At 44.1% G+C, this 19,221-nt stretch overlaps 2 pseudogenes; one reads left to right on the top strand and one right to left on the bottom strand.

Annotated features, from left to right (window-relative positions):
- Window positions 1-6,589: 6,589 nt before the first annotated feature.
- Window positions 6,590-8,381, bottom strand: LOC130679674 (Golgi-associated RAB2 interactor protein 4-like; annotated as a pseudogene).
- A 4,063-nt stretch (window positions 8,382-12,444) lies between these two features.
- LOC118935745 (kinetochore-associated protein NSL1 homolog) overlaps window positions 12,445-19,221 on the top strand; it is a 59,143-nt pseudogene continuing 52,366 nt past the window's right edge.

The following is a 19,221-nucleotide window of genomic DNA, read 5'->3' as shown; positions in this document are numbered from 1 at the left end:
TGGGCTTGTGGCTTGCTGACGTGTCCTCTGCAGGATGCTTGTAGCCTAGGCAAGATGACACCTAGGTCTCTGAAATGATGGGTAGGCTTATTCAAAAGGTGGTACTCAGGTCCAGATTCTATCGTGGATAATTTGCTAATCATTGGTGGCACTAACCGCCAGAGAATGGATATTAGTTAACATCTAGCAGGAAAGAACTATGAACACAAACCAAAAGTCCTGTTTACCCTTCTAGTATATAAGATAAGCATTTGTGAATTTAAGTAATAATTAGGGCTCAAGTACTACTGATGGAATTTGTTAAATATGGGTCCTTGATGAGAAATGTATAAGAAAAAATTCCAAAGCAGTTTGGACCTGAGTTTTAACCAATGATCAGCACAACCTCTGAATCAGCTGCCTTGCTCTCCCCAGTCCCAGGGAATTCCCCATTCCTCAAAATGCCTCCAACTTGCCCATCTCTCCCCTTTCTTATTTAACCCTCGCTCCTCAAAACCTAGCTTTTTCACAACCCCTCTTGTCATCTACCTAGTCCCCACCTTGCTGCACTTTCTCAAACAGAGGATGCTCTGTATTAGGTCGTGGGCTTGGCTCCCCGAGGGAGGGGCTATGCGGGGCCTGCCTCACCCACCCGAGGGCAGCCCCCAGGAACTTTTCCCGTTACCTTCTCATTCTGCCTGGGAGCTAACAGAGTGCCTGCTTCTAAAATAGTTAAAACATGGCTGCATTGGTAGAGAGAAAAATATACTAATGGTATACATTAAATCATTCTCCTTAGACCTAAAAATTCATGTTTTCTCCTGATTTTAAAGGAAATTAAAACAATGTGAACCACCCCCTCACCCTCACCCCCAAAGTTCTGTGGGCCCTTGGCACTATGCAGGTATATAAAGGCTCCCACTTATTAGCTGGATTTCGGCAATTTACTTAACTTTTCCGGGTTTAGTTTTCCTATTGATGCATGGAGATAACAATAGGACTCGATTTGCAAGATTACCTGTTAGATATTACTTGTTTTGTCTCGCACTGTTAAAAATAGGGAAACAGGATAAAAATCTTCATTTCTTCTAATGCTCTCATTCAACCTCATATTCAGTGTTAAATTTTAGTTTTGGCAAAAACGGACTTCCTGGTTCAAAGGAAAAGCATGATAAAAGAAAAGAAACCAAACCAAATAAATGCTCTTTCCAAGACGTCCATGAGCTCTTGCCAAACACCAGTTTGATGAGTAAATGAATCAGAGACACACGGTTTAGATTTCCCTCTCAAAGTCCCAAAAGGCAAGGGCTTCAGAGGGTCGCTCCTGTGCCAGCCCCTCTCTGCCAGCTGAGCAAGAGATCAGGGTGTCCTGCCCCTCAGCCCTCCTTCCCCATTGGGCTCAACTTACATTTCTCCTTCGAATGTGTCCTCCCCCTTCTCCAAGAGCAGATGCCATCAGGTGGCCCCGACTAGAAACCAGAGAGTAACCAGGGCACCCCAAAACCAATCTGTGGCGATTGCTTAATACTCAGCCTCCAATCCATTCCTTCCTAGCTGCAGAGAGGAAGGATTTCTAAGAAAGATTTGGGGGTGGAGATGGTAGATTTGCTCTGTGCATGATGTTTTCCAGGAAACTGAGCTTGCTGAGAGGTGTCATGCACTGTAACATTCCCAGTGGCTGGCAGGGGAACTCTGGAAAGAGTCAAGTGAGGTCCTGAACCAGGAAAGGCTGGCTTAGGGCCTAAAACCACACTCTTCTCTCACTTTGTCAAACTGCATCCATTTTAACTACAGCTTCAGCCCCATCCCCTCCCCCAACAAGCAAGCCTTCCTAGATGAACCAGAAGCCCTTTCCACCCCAAGTCACCCTCACACCTCCAATACCCTCATTTGCATGTGTGGTTACCACTTTACTGACATCCCAATGACCTGTGACAGCTTCAGCTGTGCTTTCTGATGGAATCTAATGAGTTGGATAACAGTGTCTTAAAAAATCTACCTGAGAAGCACCTTGGCTGAGCCTCTAGAGCCAGTCTGTCAGGCAGTCAGTCAACACACGTGGAGTGCTTGTGCCCTGCCAGCAAAGCCTTTTGCCAGGCAGTAGTCACCAAGAGACAGAGATACTGAAGAAAGACCCTGACCCGTAGAGATGGAGAAGTCAGGAAAGACATAAACACACATCCACACAACTCCAGACACAACCACAGACAAACTCGCTCACTCATGTGACCATGCCTATCAGAGGCAAGGGTGCCTCACTGTCTTAATCTGGCTGAGGTTCTAGGAGGCTAAGGCTGTAGAGCCAGGTTCTTCCTAAGCAGACCATCATATGGAACACAGTCTCTCTAACCCCGAGTGAAAACAAAACAAGCTTTGGCATGACCCCCAGGCCCTAGCCCTGGGGAGCAGAAGGGGCTCCCTGGTCTAGAAGAGAATAAAAGACTAAAGCTCTTATCATTCAAAACAGAAGGGGAGGGGCCACACAGCAATTACATTAGTAGGTTTATTCAAGCACCTGCCACCAGGAAAAGACAAGAAGCGGGCAGAATCATAGCCAGAGGCTGTGACTCATGGTGACCACTACGACCCATGCTAATGACTGTGCACCCAGCAAGGGTCTATGCTGGGTGCTTCTGAGCATAGGGGTATAGAAGAGCACTCTGGCCGGGGTACAGCTGTATGAAAAGGCAGCCGAATACAAAAGGCTGCTTGTATTGAATGCCAAACGACTGGTGCACACCACCAGTAAGTACACACAGTAAGGACTGGAGGGAAAGTAATAATGGTAATATTTATTGAGCACCTGCTATGTATCAAAGCACTACTCTAAGTGCTTTATATGTATTGAATTTTTCCAAGAACCCATGAGGTGGGTGCTAGCAGTATTCCCATTTTGTTGATGAGGAAAGTGAGGCTCAAGGAGCCTAGTGGAACCATTCTTCATGGTACATACAGGATCTGAACTCATAATTCTGCCTTGCCAAGCCCTATGTGCACAAGCATACCTGTGCAAGTTTTTCTTAAATGATGGAGAAGGACTTTGGGAAGAGAGGTGACAGTAGGCACAAGGCTATAACTCCTATTTGTAACTTAGTTTTAATATAAGGAGGAAAATCTGACGGCTGAGTTTTAAAGTAGGAACGTGTCTATAGCCAGGAGATCAGTGTTTCTTTTTGAGGGGCGGGGGGCGGGCCCTGTTTCTTAGATGTGCCTGTTATTTCTTAAAGCATTTGGCAATGGCTCAAAGCATTGTTCTAAAAATTGAAGAAGAGTTGATCCAAGCGATCACTTTCGATGTCTGGTGTTGCAATATTTAAAATCCTCAGATTGTGAGCGTGCTTAAATTACGACGGGCGAGAGCAGTGAGCTGGGTTGGCCGGCTGGGTGGGGAGAAGCCGAGGGGGAAGGGGTGCCCGCGAGTCCTGCCCGTCCCAGCGGCCATGGCTTCTAGCGCCCCTGATGCGGCCTCCAGGCCAGGGCAGGGGAGGAGGAGGAGGGAGGGGAGAGGGATTCCGGCGGGGGGTGGCAGCGCTCCCCCCAACAACCGCTTTCCGCATGTTCCGGTCGGGTCCTACGTGGAGCAGGTCTGACTGTTGGGTCACGACCCCCAGCGGTCCGGGTCCCGGCCTCGGTCGTCGGCGATGACTCGGAGCCCCCTGAAGCACAGCGCCACGTAGTGGCCACTGACAGTGTCTCTTGGGCTCCTCTGGCTCGGAAACCTGAAGCTCTCGTTCCCTGGGCCAGGTGATTCCAGCTGGCTTCCTCCAGGGGCAGGAAAGAGAGGGGCCGTGGGCCTGCGTGCCGAGGCCAGGACCAGATCCGCCTGGCTCTGAAAACTGGCTTCTCAGAAAGCAGTATTATGGAGGGGATCATCCTTAGGGCCAGGAAGGCTAGAAACCTGTCCCGTTGCTTATGATCTTTTGGTTCTGAGCCTATGTAGGCCTCAATTTCTCATCTATTAAAGGGCAGAGTAACACTGGTGAAAAATAAATTTCAAAGCTTCTAGAACAATGCCTTCAAGCAGTAGGAGCTCAAAACATCATTGAGCTCAAAACATCAGTCACTACAGCAGGTCTCAATGTTCCTGAAACTCATGCTTGGCAGATGGGAGGTGCTCAGGGTGCTTATAAACTAGTACTGATCCTTCTTGGTGCCAGCTTAATAGTGGGACATCCCTAGCCCTAAATACTTGCCTATTTTCAGGAAAGGTAACAGTCCAGTTAATGCTGCAAATCACATAAAAGTTTCTGGCTATTCTATTCATCAGCCCAGGGGAATGTGCCATCTTCACCATTCACTCCTGCCTCCTACACCTGCCTGTAGGAGGTCCTCTTGGTACACAGCCATGCCACTCCTGGGAGGCATTGTAGTGGGAGGGAAAGGGCAGTAGCACGAGGAGTCAGTCATCCAGACTGGTTCAGGGACTCCAGGTGTCCCAGGGGTGTTGGTCCATGTGAGTGCTGGTGGCCAGCAACTGCCTTGCCAGGAGTCACTGGGCATGGATGTGGTGCCTCCTATACCCTGGCTTATGCAGGACTGTGCCAATATTATACCAGGTACTCATGATCTTTAAGATCCTGGAACCATAAGTGGCACATGATGAAGACTAAATATCAGCTCCCACCAAGTCCTGCATTACAATGAGAGCTGACTGACCAATAAGGCAGTTGTGGCCCCACCCATCCAACCAAGGTACAGACACTTCTGCATGAATCCTAATGGTGGGAGACTTGGGTTTTGTAAAATCCAGCAGAAAGCAGTCAGGACCCCAACCAGGGGCCATCTGGAGAATCCAAGAACAGTCAGTATGATAAGGCCTACATCCCGGAGTTGGGGTAAAAGATGCCCTTGCCCTGGTCCAAAGTCCACTCTGGGGCAGAGTGGACAGGCCCAGCTAAGTCATCGAGGGCTCTCCCACACCGATGGTTCTTTGCCACTGAGATTCAAACTGCACAGGAAGTCAGATCTCCAAAGGCTTCAGGGTTTTTGATGTAAAAGGAGGATTCAGTGAGCACTCTCCTGTTGCCCCCATACCATGGTTTCTTAGCTGTGTAATGTTCCTTCCTTTATCTGTTGGATTAAAAGGTTTCTTTCATCTTCTGGAGTCTGCCTGATCTGAGCCCAGAGAATACACGTGGGCCGATGAAGGTTGAGTATGTATATCAAATGCTGTTTCTCATTCTTGACCTCCTCAATTTGGGCCTTCAGTTCAGCATTCACACTCTCCAGCCTCCTTTGGCTGCCTCATTCTGTTGTTTTACCCTTTAGCCATCTAGAAGCTGTTGCTTTATTTCTTAACACATTCCTCCTTGCATCCCCCTGGGCCTCTCTTCTTGCCACCTCATTAACAACCAGCAGTCACCATAGTGGGAAGACACCTGTAGTTTGATCAGCTCCACCTCCTTTTCCCCAGCCCCCACTTTTCCCTCCCTTCAATCTGGTCAACTTGGGCCTCATCTCTGTGGAGCTCTGTAAGAACGCCCGTGTCTCCAGGCCTCGTGCTGGCCCTGCCTCAGACTTGTTTGCTTTGCCTCCTCCCCACGCCTCTGCCAGGGAAGAGTTGGGCTGAGGGTCACTGTTCTGTGATGGGAGGAGGTTACCATCTCTGAGCCTCAGGGTTCTCATCTGTAAAGAAGGGATATCGTTCCTTCTCTTCCTAATAACCAAAGGTTCTTGTTATCATTTACCAAAAATAAATGTGGTTTAAGAGACCAGACCTTTCAGACCTAACACATGAGAAGTCATTGGTTATGGTATGTCAGAAACGACTTATCACAACGGCCACAGTGACTGTAGGAGCATCCTATCAGAGGCAGTAAAATGTGAAAAATACACCTGTGTGCCCAGCACCTTGCTTAAGGTTGGCACCCTGTGTCTACCTCCTCGGTCCCATCTTTCGCCTCTCCTCCCCAGAAAATTTTGTGTTAAATGTTCCAAAATGTAAACAATGGAACAGTGTCTATGACCTCTTCTGTCGGTGGGATTACATTTTCTGTGGCTTGTTTTGAGAAGTTTATGCTAATCCCACTCTATTCCTATCCTACTGTATTATCAATTTTGTTGATGGAAATTTGGGCTGTTTCCAGTGTTTTGCTATTGTTTTTACTCTCAGCATTCTCATAGCTGTTTCTTGGAACGCGTGTTTCTCCAGGGTGTACACCTGGGATCTCGGGGACTGCTAAGCCAAGAGGAGTCCTCCCAGTTCCGGCTCCCAGCAGATGCTGCTACTCCCCCCACTCCCCACTGGTGCCCAAGGGGAGGGAGTCCTGTTCTTGCTTTACTTATGGGCCTTCAAGGGAAGAAATGTATTTAAAAATAGGGAGATGATGTGTGGAGGGGAAGAGCTTCCCAGGCCATAGTCTTTAACCAAGGCCTGAGGAACAAAGCCTGAAAGGGGCTGAAGCAAGTTGGAGTCATCCTATGGGCTCTGCTGAGCATGGGTGTGAGGTGGGGGCTGCCCTGGCTGGCACTGGGGTGTCAGGCTGCAGCCCGGATGACCTCCGGGAATCCACTGTGAGGTCATTGCTACTCAGCTGCCAGGCCTAGAATTTCAGACAGAAGTCAGCATGCCACATTCTCAATGTATTTTTTACCTCTTTATTTCAAATGCAGGGGAAAGCAGAGTACCCTAGGGGTACGTCCTGAGCCCTGGTCTCCTCCCAAGGCCTGGTCCTTCCTGTGGCTTCTGGCCCTGGGTCTGCTCCCAGCCGCCTCCAGTCCCAGGCTGTCCTCTTTATGATGTCTCCATGCAGGTCCTCTCCACTGTGTCCACCTCTCTGTGGCTCGGTGCGGCCGCTCAGTCTGGCTTTGATGTTGTTCAACAGTGAGCGGATACTGCTGTGTATTTTAGGCGAGGACCCTGAACTTTTCGTTCCCCCCAGTTTGTGAGAGGCTCTGGACTCCTCAGCGGTGGGGGTGTGAGCAGGGCTGACCTCCTTGCGGCTGGTAACATGCCGGCTGTGCGCTGAGCTGTGGCGGCCTTCCTTCTTTTCTCTCAGGGCTCTCTGGCTGCCTTCGGTCCTGTCCCCTGGCTTGTGGAATATCTTGTCCCCACTTGCCTGGTGGCTGCGGCTACCCTGCGGGGCAGGGAGCCCTGGAGAGCGCTCTTCCCCCTGCGCTCACTTCTCCCCTTGTGGGCCTCAGTGCTGGCCAGAGAGAAGCGTGGCTGCCTCCCAGCCTGCTCCCTCCACAAGGGCGAGGGCCGAGTGGAAGTCGGAGAAGCTAACATTCCACTTCTTTTCATGGCTTCTCCACCGATCTTGCTGGCCGGTGCTGCTCCTGCAGTCGCCATCCTCACGCTGTCCTCCGGGGAGAGGATAGCGGACACACTGGAATTACACTCTCGAACCTTGTTTGTAGCACCTTCCAAGCTCACTTTAATGCTCTCTGGGCACATGTTGGCAGCACCGGAAATAGCTGTGTTGATTTTCCTTCCTCCAGGACACTCGGTGGCTGCCCCTGCTAGGGCTGTGCTGAACTGCTCCGAGGCAGACTCGGTGACTGTCATGCTAAAAGTACCCGCCGTGGTGCCTGCTGCCACCCCTTCTGCTCCAGGAGTCTTGGCCCTTGCTACCGGCTCCTCTGCTGTCACCTCCTCTCTTTTTGCCCTTGCTGCTGACTCTCGGTCATGCCATGTAGGTTTGGTGTCCGGGGCGGCTTCTTCGGGCGTGGTCATGGGTTTGTGGAAGTCCTGTTGGGTCCTCTGCCCCTCGGCAGAAGCTGCAGAGACGGCCACAGTCACCTCCAGGACATGGATGGTCCTAACGCTGACCTCCCTGGCCTTCCGTTCCTTGGAAATGTGCTGCTTCAGGGCTCCTCCTGTCCCTCTTCCTCAAACACCGACATGAACATGTCCCCGGCTGGAACGGCATGGGTACTGCTGTAAGCTTCCACTGGGGGTCTCAGGAGGGCAATTACCTCTTCCCAGTAGGCAAAGAGGTCTTCCTGCTTGTCTGGAGGGGCACACAGCTGCAGGTAGTAAGAGCGGCCAGGAGCAAGCTTCAGGCGCAGCTGTTGTTTGTCTTGGTTGTGAACAGAGATCTTTACCAACTTCAAGGGGAAGAGCCTCGTGAGCTCTAAGGTCGTTCTAGCTTTGTGCCCTTTTCCCTTGGTGGCCTGGCCACACCCCGCATGCTTTTTGCAACCAGGGACCGGTTGCATCAGCAGCATGATGTCTGGTATTGGGTCAAAGGGGTTGGTGTTTGCGACGCCCACGGTCATGATCAGGGCACAGTTGTGCCATCAATCAGCTCTCTCCGTTTGGTGATCTGGATAAAGTTGCTCTCACACATGGGGACAGACTTGAAGATATCATATTCTCCCTTGCGCAGTTGTCGCTGCAGTTTCGCCACCCTGGGGCTCCTCCCGGCTGTGTAATATGGAAACAGAGACTCATTGTTCATGACTCCGTTACCACAGGAAGCAGCACTGGCAAGGCAGGCAGGTCCCTGGGTCTTCCCTTCACTGACAGAGGAGGGAACAGGGGTGCTCCTGGTCACAGGTGGCTCCCCGGCAGGTCTCTCAACAGCACCCCACCCTGCATTACCCATCTCCACTCCCAGGCCTCAGAGCCTCCCAGAGGCAGAGGTGGGGGCAGGGGGGCAGGTGATGGCCGTAGGAATGCTAGCAGTCGCTGGATCCCAGTCGGAATCTCTTCAAGTGTGTAGAGATGTATGGTGCACTCACACTCTGCTGTACCTCACCTCTGCCTCTGACAAATCTCAGACGCTGTGAGCCACAGTCCAGGTGAGAGAAGTAACTCCTCTCCTGGCCTACACCCCCTGCACAGCCGTATTTATACTCTGCTGTCCTTTATGACCTGTCACTGTCACATACCCCTTTGTTCTCACCCCTCAGCCAAGCCCTCAGGGTGGGGCCGCCATCCTCCCCCAAGACATCCCCCTGCCCCACAGAGGACAGGCCCATCCTGCCATGTCCTGAGGTGGGTATCAAGATAAAAATGTCTTCAACAGGGAAAACTGTGTAGATGCTTTCTTTTCTGGCCCAAAATGAAAAGGGTACAGCAAATGGACAAAATCTATAGGCATGTAAGATGATGGGTTAGAACGGACCCATCAGATAACCCAGTCTTGGTCCTTAGCCAATCCTTTCAAAAAATATGAGTAAATGATGATATTGACCTTTATTTAATAATACATTAAAAATTGCTTTCCTGAGGTGCTGTGTTATGTTCTTCACATATGATCATGAGAATCCATTGTGTTTGGTACTGTAGCTACCATCTCATGTTACAGGTGAAGAAACTGAGGTTGTATCCGTTGCCTAAATTCACGGAAGTGGTGGTAGTGGAGGCAGAATTTGAATGCAGGTCTAAAGCCTTTGTTCTGAACCGCTGTAGTACTTTGCTTACAGGGAAAACTCGGGCCATTCAAATGCTTTCAAACTGGACTCATTGAAGAAGATCAAATCAGTGCGTTATCAGAAGTTGTATAATTCTATGTGCATATATATGTCATCAAGAGAATCCAGGACGACCGCTTCAGACAGTGGCTGGAAGGAACTGGGGATTAAATTCTCCTGGAGGGGTCATCTCAGGTCCTCCTTTCGTTAGCCTGTGTATGGAAACCTACATATTCTTTTGAGACCCCTCCATATTCTTCCCTCCTCCCCGCACTGAAATGAGGAGGGCAGGAAATAAACCTGAGCTGTAAGCTTCCATTCCAGGAGCCTGCCAGATGCCCTCCAGCAGAAGTGGTATGGAAACCTTGACACCTTTGGGGAGTGGGTACCATTATACCTCCTGCCTTACTGCTATCCCGTAGAGCTAGTCAGAGAGCATGTGATTTCTAATTTGTTACGTGAAAGATCTGAGAAAGACTTCTGTTCTCAACTCCCTTACCTTCCAGTTTGATGTTATGCCTGAAATCCCACCTTAGAGATTCATTCCATGAGGGTAAAGGCTATCTTGCTGTGAAAATACATGCACCTGCCCATTGACAGATGAATGGGTAAACAAAATGGGGTGTATTCACACAGTACAATGTTACCCAGCCATAAAAAGAAATGAAGTACTGACACATGCTGTAAAACGGATGAACCTTGAAAACATTATGCAAAACGAAAGAAGCTAGATACAAAAAGCCACATATTGTACAATTCCACTTATATGACATACACAGCAGAGGCAAGTCCACAGAGACAGATAGGAGACTGGTGGTCACCTAGGGCTAGAGGAAGGGGAGAATGGGGGGGTGACTGCTTAATAAGTACAGGATTTCCTTTTAGGGGGATGAAAAGTTCTGGAACTGGTTAGTGGTGATGGTTATCTAGTATTGTGAATACACTGAGGGACGCTTGAGTTGTATACTCTGAAATGGTTACAATGGTAGATTTCATGTTAATTTGTATTTTATCACACACACACACACACACACAAACACACTCCCCCTCAGAATGCTTAAAGTTAAAAAGCATAGGTTCCCGCTTTAGAGAGGTCAAGCATGTGACCTTCAGGAAACTTCTAAGCTTTTCACTTCCTCATCTGTAAAATGGGGATTAGAGTTGCTGTGAGGATTAAGTGAGATACTGCATGTAAAGTGTTGAACATATTGTCTCGAGCAATGGTAGCTATTATTATTAGCACTCATCCCACCTGACCCTGACAGCCTCAGTGTCAGTCCCTGCCTGAGAGCAGTTTTTGATAAGACAAATAGAGAAGCTTCTGGGGTCAGAGCCAGAAGGACGGGCCAGGATGCTCCCTGGGCAATCAGGTCTCCTCGGAGGGCACCTCCAGCAGGTCTGTGAGTACTGCTCGCAGAGAAACTTCTTGAACGCAACCAAGAATATGGGCTGGAAAAGAAAGGAAAAGCTTGATGTGGGCTTGTAAAAGTTTATTCAAAGCCTGTGGGGAGACATTAGGATAAAGATGGAAAAGAGTCAGCATTTTAGTTCTTGGTAGAAAGTATAAGTTTCAAACCCAGAACCCCTGTCCTGGACCAAAACCCTTTAAAGCTCTTTCTCTGAGCAATGCCAAGCCAGACTTCAGGGAAAGGCAAGGCAACAAGAATGAGGGCAGGAGAGAGGAGGGAGCGCAGGCCCTCCATGCCGTGTGACGTCACAGCCAGGCAGGAGGCAGCCCAGTGAAAACCATTGTCAGCCTGGCGTCTGGCAGGGGGCCCGTCCAAGTTTGTTCCCTCAGAGCCCCCAGCCTTTCCTTTCATTGAATGTGAAATAAGGTGAGCTAAACAATTTGATGGTCAATATATATTCATCTTTTTCTGAAAAAATGAAAGTATCAAAACAAACTTGGCCACAGAAAACAAAACTTTTTAATGCATTTGTTAAAGGAACATACAGTTGCATTGACATACACAGCGCATTACTCAGATCAATTTTTCTTGCCAGAGTCACCACCCCCTTCCTTCCTCTGCAATCCTTTGTTGTCCATGGCAGCTTAATTATTTCCGTGAGTTTCGTAAGGGCTGAGTGTGGCACCTATACCCACAACCAGATGGTAAATGTAAGGATTTATTTCCCCAGCACTGAGAAAAGGAAACATCTCCAGAAAGAAGTGGTGAATGGTACTTCTGCCTGATGTCTCTTTTTAGATCAGGAACTACCCTTTATGGACAATTAAAGAAATAAAATTAGGAAGACTGTGTTAACAGGGGATCATTTAAAGGATCCATGCATGAGTTCAAAGGACCAGGCAGCATTCCTGTGCATGAATCTTAACATTTAATCAAGCCTGTGTTTCCCTGAAGGGCATTGGTAGCAGAGTAGCCTATTTTTATTCTAGCCTACATATTCTAGTGTAGCCTACACAACTTGTTTGAAGAAATTAAAGGCTTTTCATGGTGAGCCAAATGAGAGCTGGCAGCTTCCTTTTGTCTGGAAAAAGGCGAGTGAACAGTGACTGTAATGGGGTATGTGGCTGGGACTTGATAACGGGCAGAAACTAGTAACCACAGTGTTGCTCATGTGATTGTATATTAATGATACCATAAACAAGAAAAAAAAGGCGAGTGAAGCCTCTTTCACTGATGAATCCTGCAGCCTGCAAGCCGCCGGACATGTGTGGACCAGATAGAGGGCTTATCGTCACTCAGGATCGGGGAGAAAAGTCAATGTAACTGGGGTTCAATAGGGAGTCAGGAGCAAGTCACGCAGGGCCCTAGATAGGGGCCTGGGAGGATCTGCGGCTTCGTCCTAAGGGAAGAAAGCAAAGATAACATGAGGGGTAGGACAGGGTCCTCCCCACTCCCACAGTCCCGGCCTCGCCCTCACATATGCAGTCAAAGTCCGGGGCGGAGAGGTGGCAGTGACAGTCCACCTTCCCGGTGCCTTCCGCCCCCATCGCCGCAACCACTGCAGCCCGCGGCTCTCCGCTGAGTCTCAGCCGGAACACTGCTGCTGGGCGGGATGAGTTTCCGGTCGGACGCGGGCTCCTTTCCCCAGGGGAACCCGCCCTTCCGCTCCCAGAGTTCCCGCCCACAGTTCAAACTGGAAAAATGGCGGCAGCTTCGGAGTTGGTGGCCGTGTCTCCGCCGCGCGCCGTGGAAGGAGTAGCCGGGACAGACGTCCGGGCCTCTTTCTCCGCCACCCCCGAGAGGACGTCCGGGTGCGCTGCACCTCGAAGCGGTCCGTGAGGGAAATGCTAGAGCTGTGCGGTGGCTTCGTGCAAAATCTCGGGGACGCGCTGCCAGAGGAGATTGGGGAGCTCGCGCTGCGAGGTGCGCAGTAGGAACGGGCCCAGTCGCCGTCTCTTCTCGCCCGCTTACCGCACACGGCAGGTGTCAGGTCTCAGGAGGGTCCCGCGCCAGACTGGCCGGGTTAGCGGTGCCCCAAGCTCCCGTAGAAATAGCCCGAGAACGAAATAGATGCTACTGTCAGCTGGGTATTAATTACTTAGACTAGGGTTGTCCAGAAACATACAGGGCGAGCTCCGTATGTAACTTGAAATTAAAATAAGAAAAAAGTTGGTGAAATTAACTTTAATATTTTATTTAACCCACGATATCTAAAATATCGTTTCAGCTGGTAATAAGAAAAGTAATGAGATATTTTACATTCTTTTGTGTTAAGCTTTACAAATCTGGTGTGTCAAGCTAACAGCTCATTTCCTTTCGGACTAGTCTTTAAGACCAAAATAGTCACAAAGTGCCTAGTGGCTCCCCTGTTGCAGACATAGACTCTGAGGAATTCTCCATTAAAGGGTAATTCTTGAAGTTTGTCAATAATAGTCTTTTGGCTTTTCCTCAAGCCTGTTTTACAACATCTTGTAAAAAGAAAACATTTTTCCTACGTCTAAAGTAGATAAGGAAGCTGTCTTGATTATAATCTTCACTAAGATCATACATTGGCCTTTAAAATGCATTTCTCCTTTTCTTAAATATTTTCCAAGCTTTGAAAAAGATCGTTTTCTGGGAAAAGATAGCAAATCGAGGGATTGGTGCCTGTCAAGAGTATACAATCTATATGTAGGAAAAGTTTAAAGCTTATAATGCAGCATAGTTGTGACTGAATCATCACAATGCAAATAATAAAGGTTAAGTGGAAGAAGAATGAAGAAACATTCCCTGGGTTATGATTCTATATTCCAGATTTGTATACGTTTTTTTTTTTCTTTTTATTGTATACGTTGGTTTTTATTCTTTCCTTCGAGCAGGGGAAGAACAGAGACATATCTCAGGAGACTCTTAGTAGTTTTTGGAAGAAGACTGTTTAGTTGTGTAATGATCTTAGAATCTGCCCTTTTTTAGAAAGTGTTTAGTTAGAACCTTTAATTACCTTACAGAAAAAGACGAACTTAGCTTAACCTATTGTACCTTATTTAATGGATGATAAAATGAATTAGAAGATAAAGGTTTGAAGACTTAAACTGCCAAGGGAATTCACTTGCTTTGTTGTAAATAAGAAAGCAGATAAAAGGCAGAGGCTTTAATTATACTGACATTGTTCTTTATCCAAAATCATGCAGTATAGTAACATATTCTAAAAATAAAATTGGTATGACTGCAGTATTACCACAATAAGTGCAGTCATCATCTGTCACCAAAGTTATTACAATAGTATTTTTTATTATGTGTATTTTTATTGAACTATGGTTGATACTAATTATTGGTTTCAGATGTACAACACAGTACTTTGACAGTTACGTACATTACTAAATGTTCACCATGGTGAGTGCAGTTACTGTCATCATACAAATGATGTCATCATACAAATGATACATTGACTATGTTCCCTATACTCTCTCTTTTTTTAATATACAGTCTTATATTAGTTTCAAGTATACAACACAATAACACAGTGGTTCAACAGTTACCTGTATTATTAAGTCCTTACCCCAAGTAGTATAGCTACTATCTGTCAACATAGGAGGATGTTACAGAATCACTGGCTATATTCTCCATGTTGTACTATTATCCCCATGACCCACCTACATTACAACTGAGAATTTTTATTGCGCTTTATCCCACTCACCACCATCCTCACCCACCCATTCCAACCCCTCCCCCATAGTAACCACCAGTCCATTTTCACTGTCTGTGAGTCTACTCTTATGCTGTACTTTTGATCTGTGTGACCTAGCCATTTTATAATTGGAAGTTTGTACTTCTTTATCTCCCTCACCCACTTAGTCTGTCCTCCCACCCACGTCTATTATGGCAGCCACCAGTTCTCTGTATCTAGGAATCTATTTCTGTTCTGTTTGTTCATTTGTTTCATCCTTTTAGATTCCACATATCAGTGAAATCACATGCACTTGTCTCTCTCTTACCCATTGCACCTCCACAGTTCCCTGGCTAGGTCCATCCAGGTCGCAAATGGCAACATTTACTATGAACATTTTTAACCTTACAGAAAAATAGGCTAGTAGAGCAGACACCCGTAGATCCATTACTAAATTTAGCAGTTTTCAAAAATTTGTTTCAATTCCTATTTTAAAGCAATCCCAGTTATCAGTAATCTCATCTTTCCACACTTGAGTGTACCTCTAAAAGAAGCAGTCCTTTACAAAGTAGAAACTAATTTCACTTTTTAAAAGCATGTATATTTTCCCTCTTGCTAATACACTCGTTCAGCATATGTAGTACTTATAACATTGAGATCAACTCAGCCTAAATTTGTTAGCTTTTATTGTTTCTTTCATTTAAGAAATAAATTATTTTTGTTTTTAAGACTGTTCTAAAATTTTGCATCAGATTTGCTCATAGATAGCATAATGGCTGTCAGAACTAACATGTAGGTAGGATCACTGATTGAAATGGAATCTTGGAAAGAATGAATATACTAATAGGCTAGTCTACAGTTTTTCTTCATATTCTCTATCACAAACCTGAAATTGTTACATTGCAAAAAGGTTTAAATTCAGTTTTTAAATTATTTTTAGTGATTTGTCTGTGAATTTATTTCAGACTTTTGAATCAGCTGTGCAAGAGAATGTAAGCATTAATGGCAAGAGTGGCAGGAATCTTCCAGATAATTTTATGGGTATGTGGTTTAACTTTTTCCTTCTGTTATTAATTTCTGTTTTTTCTGTAGTTAATTTTATTTTGAATGCTAGTTTTTAGTCCCCATTTTCAGTGCCACTTCTTTTTAAAACATTACTGGGGGAAAAAATTAATTTAGGAGGCTTGAAGTCATAATCTGACACAACAAAGCAGGTGCTTTGACCCTTTATATATGCTATCTAACATTCTCAAGAAGATTTCTGTCTGCTTAATCTTCAGAAATATGCTTGTCAGTAGTTTTTTGGAAAATCTGACAGTCAAGAATTCTATATGTGGCAAAACTATCCTTCAAAAAATGAAAGAGAAATTAAGACATTCACAGATACAAATCTAAGGGAGTTCATTACCAGTAACTATGACCAATAAGAAATGCTAAAAGAAGTCTTTCAAGTTGAAACAAAACAACACTAATTAGTTACACAAAGCTATATGAAGAAGTATAGGTCTACTCTAAAGGTAACTACACGGGTTAATTAAAAGCCAGCATTATTTTATTTTTACTTTCTAGCTCCAACTTTATTTCTTACATGATTAAAAGACTGTAATAAAAATTATAAATCTGTTATTGGGCACACAATGTATAAAGATATAATTTGTAACAACAAAAAGGGCTGGGAAAGAGCTATAAAGGAGCAGTTTTGTATGCTTTTTGAAATTAAGTTGGTATCAAAACTAAATCATTATATATTTACAGTATTATACGTAATACCTCTTGTAACTACTAAGAAAATATCCAGAAAGTGCACACAAAGGGAATAGGAAGGGAATTGAATGGTTCACTATGAAATGTCAAACACAAAAGGAGAGTAGAATAAGGGAAATGAGAGAGAAAAAAGGCAGGTATACAGAAAACAGCAAAATGGCAGAAGTAAGTCCTTCCTGATCAGTAATTACATTATTTAAATGTAAGTGGACTAAATTTCCCACCTAAAAGATTGGTAAAATGAATAAAAACAAACATAATCCAATTATATGCTGTCAAGGATTCACTTTAGGTGTAAAGACAGAAATAGGTTAAAAATAAAATAGTACAAAAAGGTATTCCATGCTAAGAGTAACCAAAAGAGATCTGGGTGGCTAGACTAATATCAGACAAAATAAGCTTTAAGTCAAAAACCATTTCAATATAAAAAGAATAACATTATATATTCATAAAAGTGCCAATTGATCAAGAAGATATAACAATTATATACTTACCAAAGATAAGAGCCCCAAACATATGGAGCAAATGTTGCAAGAATATAAGGGATAAATAGACGGTTCTCTAATAACAGACAGAGACTTCAATGCCCACCTTTAATAATGGATTGAACATCTAAATAGAATGTCAGTAAGGAAATTGAACAACACTATAATCAAACTAGACTGAATAGACATATATAGGACATTTCACCCCAAAACATCAAAATACATATTCTTCTCAAGCTCACATAGAACATGTGCCAAAAATATACCTTATGTTAGCCGTAAAAAGGTCTCAGCAAATTTAAACAAATTGAAATAATTCAAAGTATCCTCTCCAAACACAGTGGAAAAAACTAGAAATCAATAGCAAAAGGAAAACTAGAAAATTCACGAATATATGGACATTGAACAACACACTCTCAACCAATGGGTCACAGAAGAAATCACAAGGGAAATTAGAAAACATTTATAAACAGATGAAAATGAAAACACAATATCCCAAATGTATTGGGTGCATTGAAAACAGTGCTCAGAGGGAAATTTATAGAAGCAAATGCCTACATTAAAAAAGAAGAAAAGTCTTAAATAATTAATCTATCTTTACACCTCAAGAAAATAGAAAAAGAAGAGTGAACTAAACCCAAAGCTAGAAGAAGGAAGGAAATAATAAATACAGCAATAGGAAAAAAGAGAATCAATGAAAAAAAATTTTGGTTATTTGAAAAGATTAACAAAATTGGCAAATCTTTAGCTAGAATGACAAAGAGAATGAGAAGACTCAAATAACCAACATCAGAAATGAAAATGAGGACATTACTACCTATTTTACAGAAATAAAAAGGATTATAAGAGAATACTATGAACCATTATATGCCAACAAATTAGATCTAGATGAAATAGACAAGTTCCTACAAACACAGATACCAAAATTGACTCAAGAAGAAATAGGAAATCTTCACAGAACTCTAAGATATTGAATCAGTAATAAAAAAAAAAAAACTCCCAAGAAATAAAAATTCAGGACCAGATGGCTTTACTGGTGGATTTTACCAAACATTTGAAGAAAAATTAACACAGTCCTTCACAAACTCTTCCAAAAGGTAGAAGAAAAATACTTCCTAACTCATTCCATGAGGCCAGCATTACCTACATAGCAAAGTCAGACAAATGTTACAAGAAAAGAAAATTATAGCTCAATATCGCTCATGAATATAGATGCAAAAATCCTCAACAAAATATTAGTGAACAGAATATAGATTATACTTTATGACCAAGTAGGATTTATCCCAAAAATGCAAAGGTGGATTGTTACAAGAAAATCAGTGTGATACATCACAATAATGAAGGAGAAAAACCACATAATCATCTCAGTTGATGAAGAAAAAGCATTTGACAAAATTCAGTACCCTTTCATGACAAAAACACTGAGAAAACCAGAAACAGAAGGGAACTTTCTGGACATGATAAACGACACTTATGAAAAAACCACAACCAGCATTATACTCAATGGTGAAAGATGGAAAGCTTTCTCCCTAAGATCAGGAACTAGATAAAGATGCTGACTTCCACCATTGCCATTCAACATTGTATTGGAAGCTCTAGCCAGGGCAGTTAGGCAAGAAAAAGAACTTAAATGCTTTGAAAAGGAAAGTAAGAAATAAAACCATTTCTGTTTGCAGATGACATGATCCTATATGTAGAAATCTCTAATGACCCACAAAAAAGCTAGTAGAACCAGTAACCAAATTCAGGAAGGTCACACAGTACAAGATCAAAACAGAAAAAAATCAGTTGTGTTTTTGTACACTAGCCATGAACAAGCTGAAAACAATTCCATTTATAAAGTAAATTTAACCAAGAAGATGAAAGACTTACACTAAAAAATACAAAACATTTTTGAAAGATACTAAGTAAGACCTAAACAGAAAAACATCCTGTGTCCATGGGATATTACTATTTGAAGATAACAATGCTACCCAAAGAGATCTACAGATTCAATGCAATCTGTATCATATTCAAACAGCTTTTTGTTTCCAGGGACGAAAAAACAAATTCTCATGTTCACATATAGTTACAGGGGCCCTGAATTTTGGAACTGTTTCAAAACAATTTTGAAAAAGAACAAAGCTGGGGGACAAAGTTTGTAATTTCAAACTTACTACAAAGCTATAGTCACCAAAACAGTGTGGTAATAGGATAAGAATAAACATATAGACCAATGAAATAAAATTGAGAGTCCAGAAATAAGCCCATTTATCTGTTGCCAGTTGATTTTCAACACTGGTGAATTCATTGGGGAAAAAAAATCCTCTCTTCAACAAATGATGCTGGGACAACTGGATAACCATATGCAAAAGAATAAAGTTGGAATCCTACTCTACACTATATACAAAAGTTATCCAAATATTAAAGCTGATGCTATAAAACTTTAATAAAATATATACTATCATATGTATCTTGGAAAGCAGGGACTTGAGTAAGAATTTTCAAATGAACAGAGCTAGCACTATAAAACTTCTAAAAGAAAACAAGGGTAAATCTTCATGGTCTTGGACTAGGTGATGGATTATTAGATATCACA

The sequence above is a fragment of the Manis pentadactyla genome, chromosome 11, assembly GCF_030020395.1.
Source record: "Manis pentadactyla isolate mManPen7 chromosome 11, mManPen7.hap1, whole genome shotgun sequence".
Taxonomy (NCBI): Eukaryota; Metazoa; Chordata; class Mammalia; order Pholidota; family Manidae; genus Manis; species Manis pentadactyla.
The sequence above is the reverse complement of the archived record's forward strand: the minus strand, read 5'-3'. Positions and strand labels throughout refer to the sequence as shown.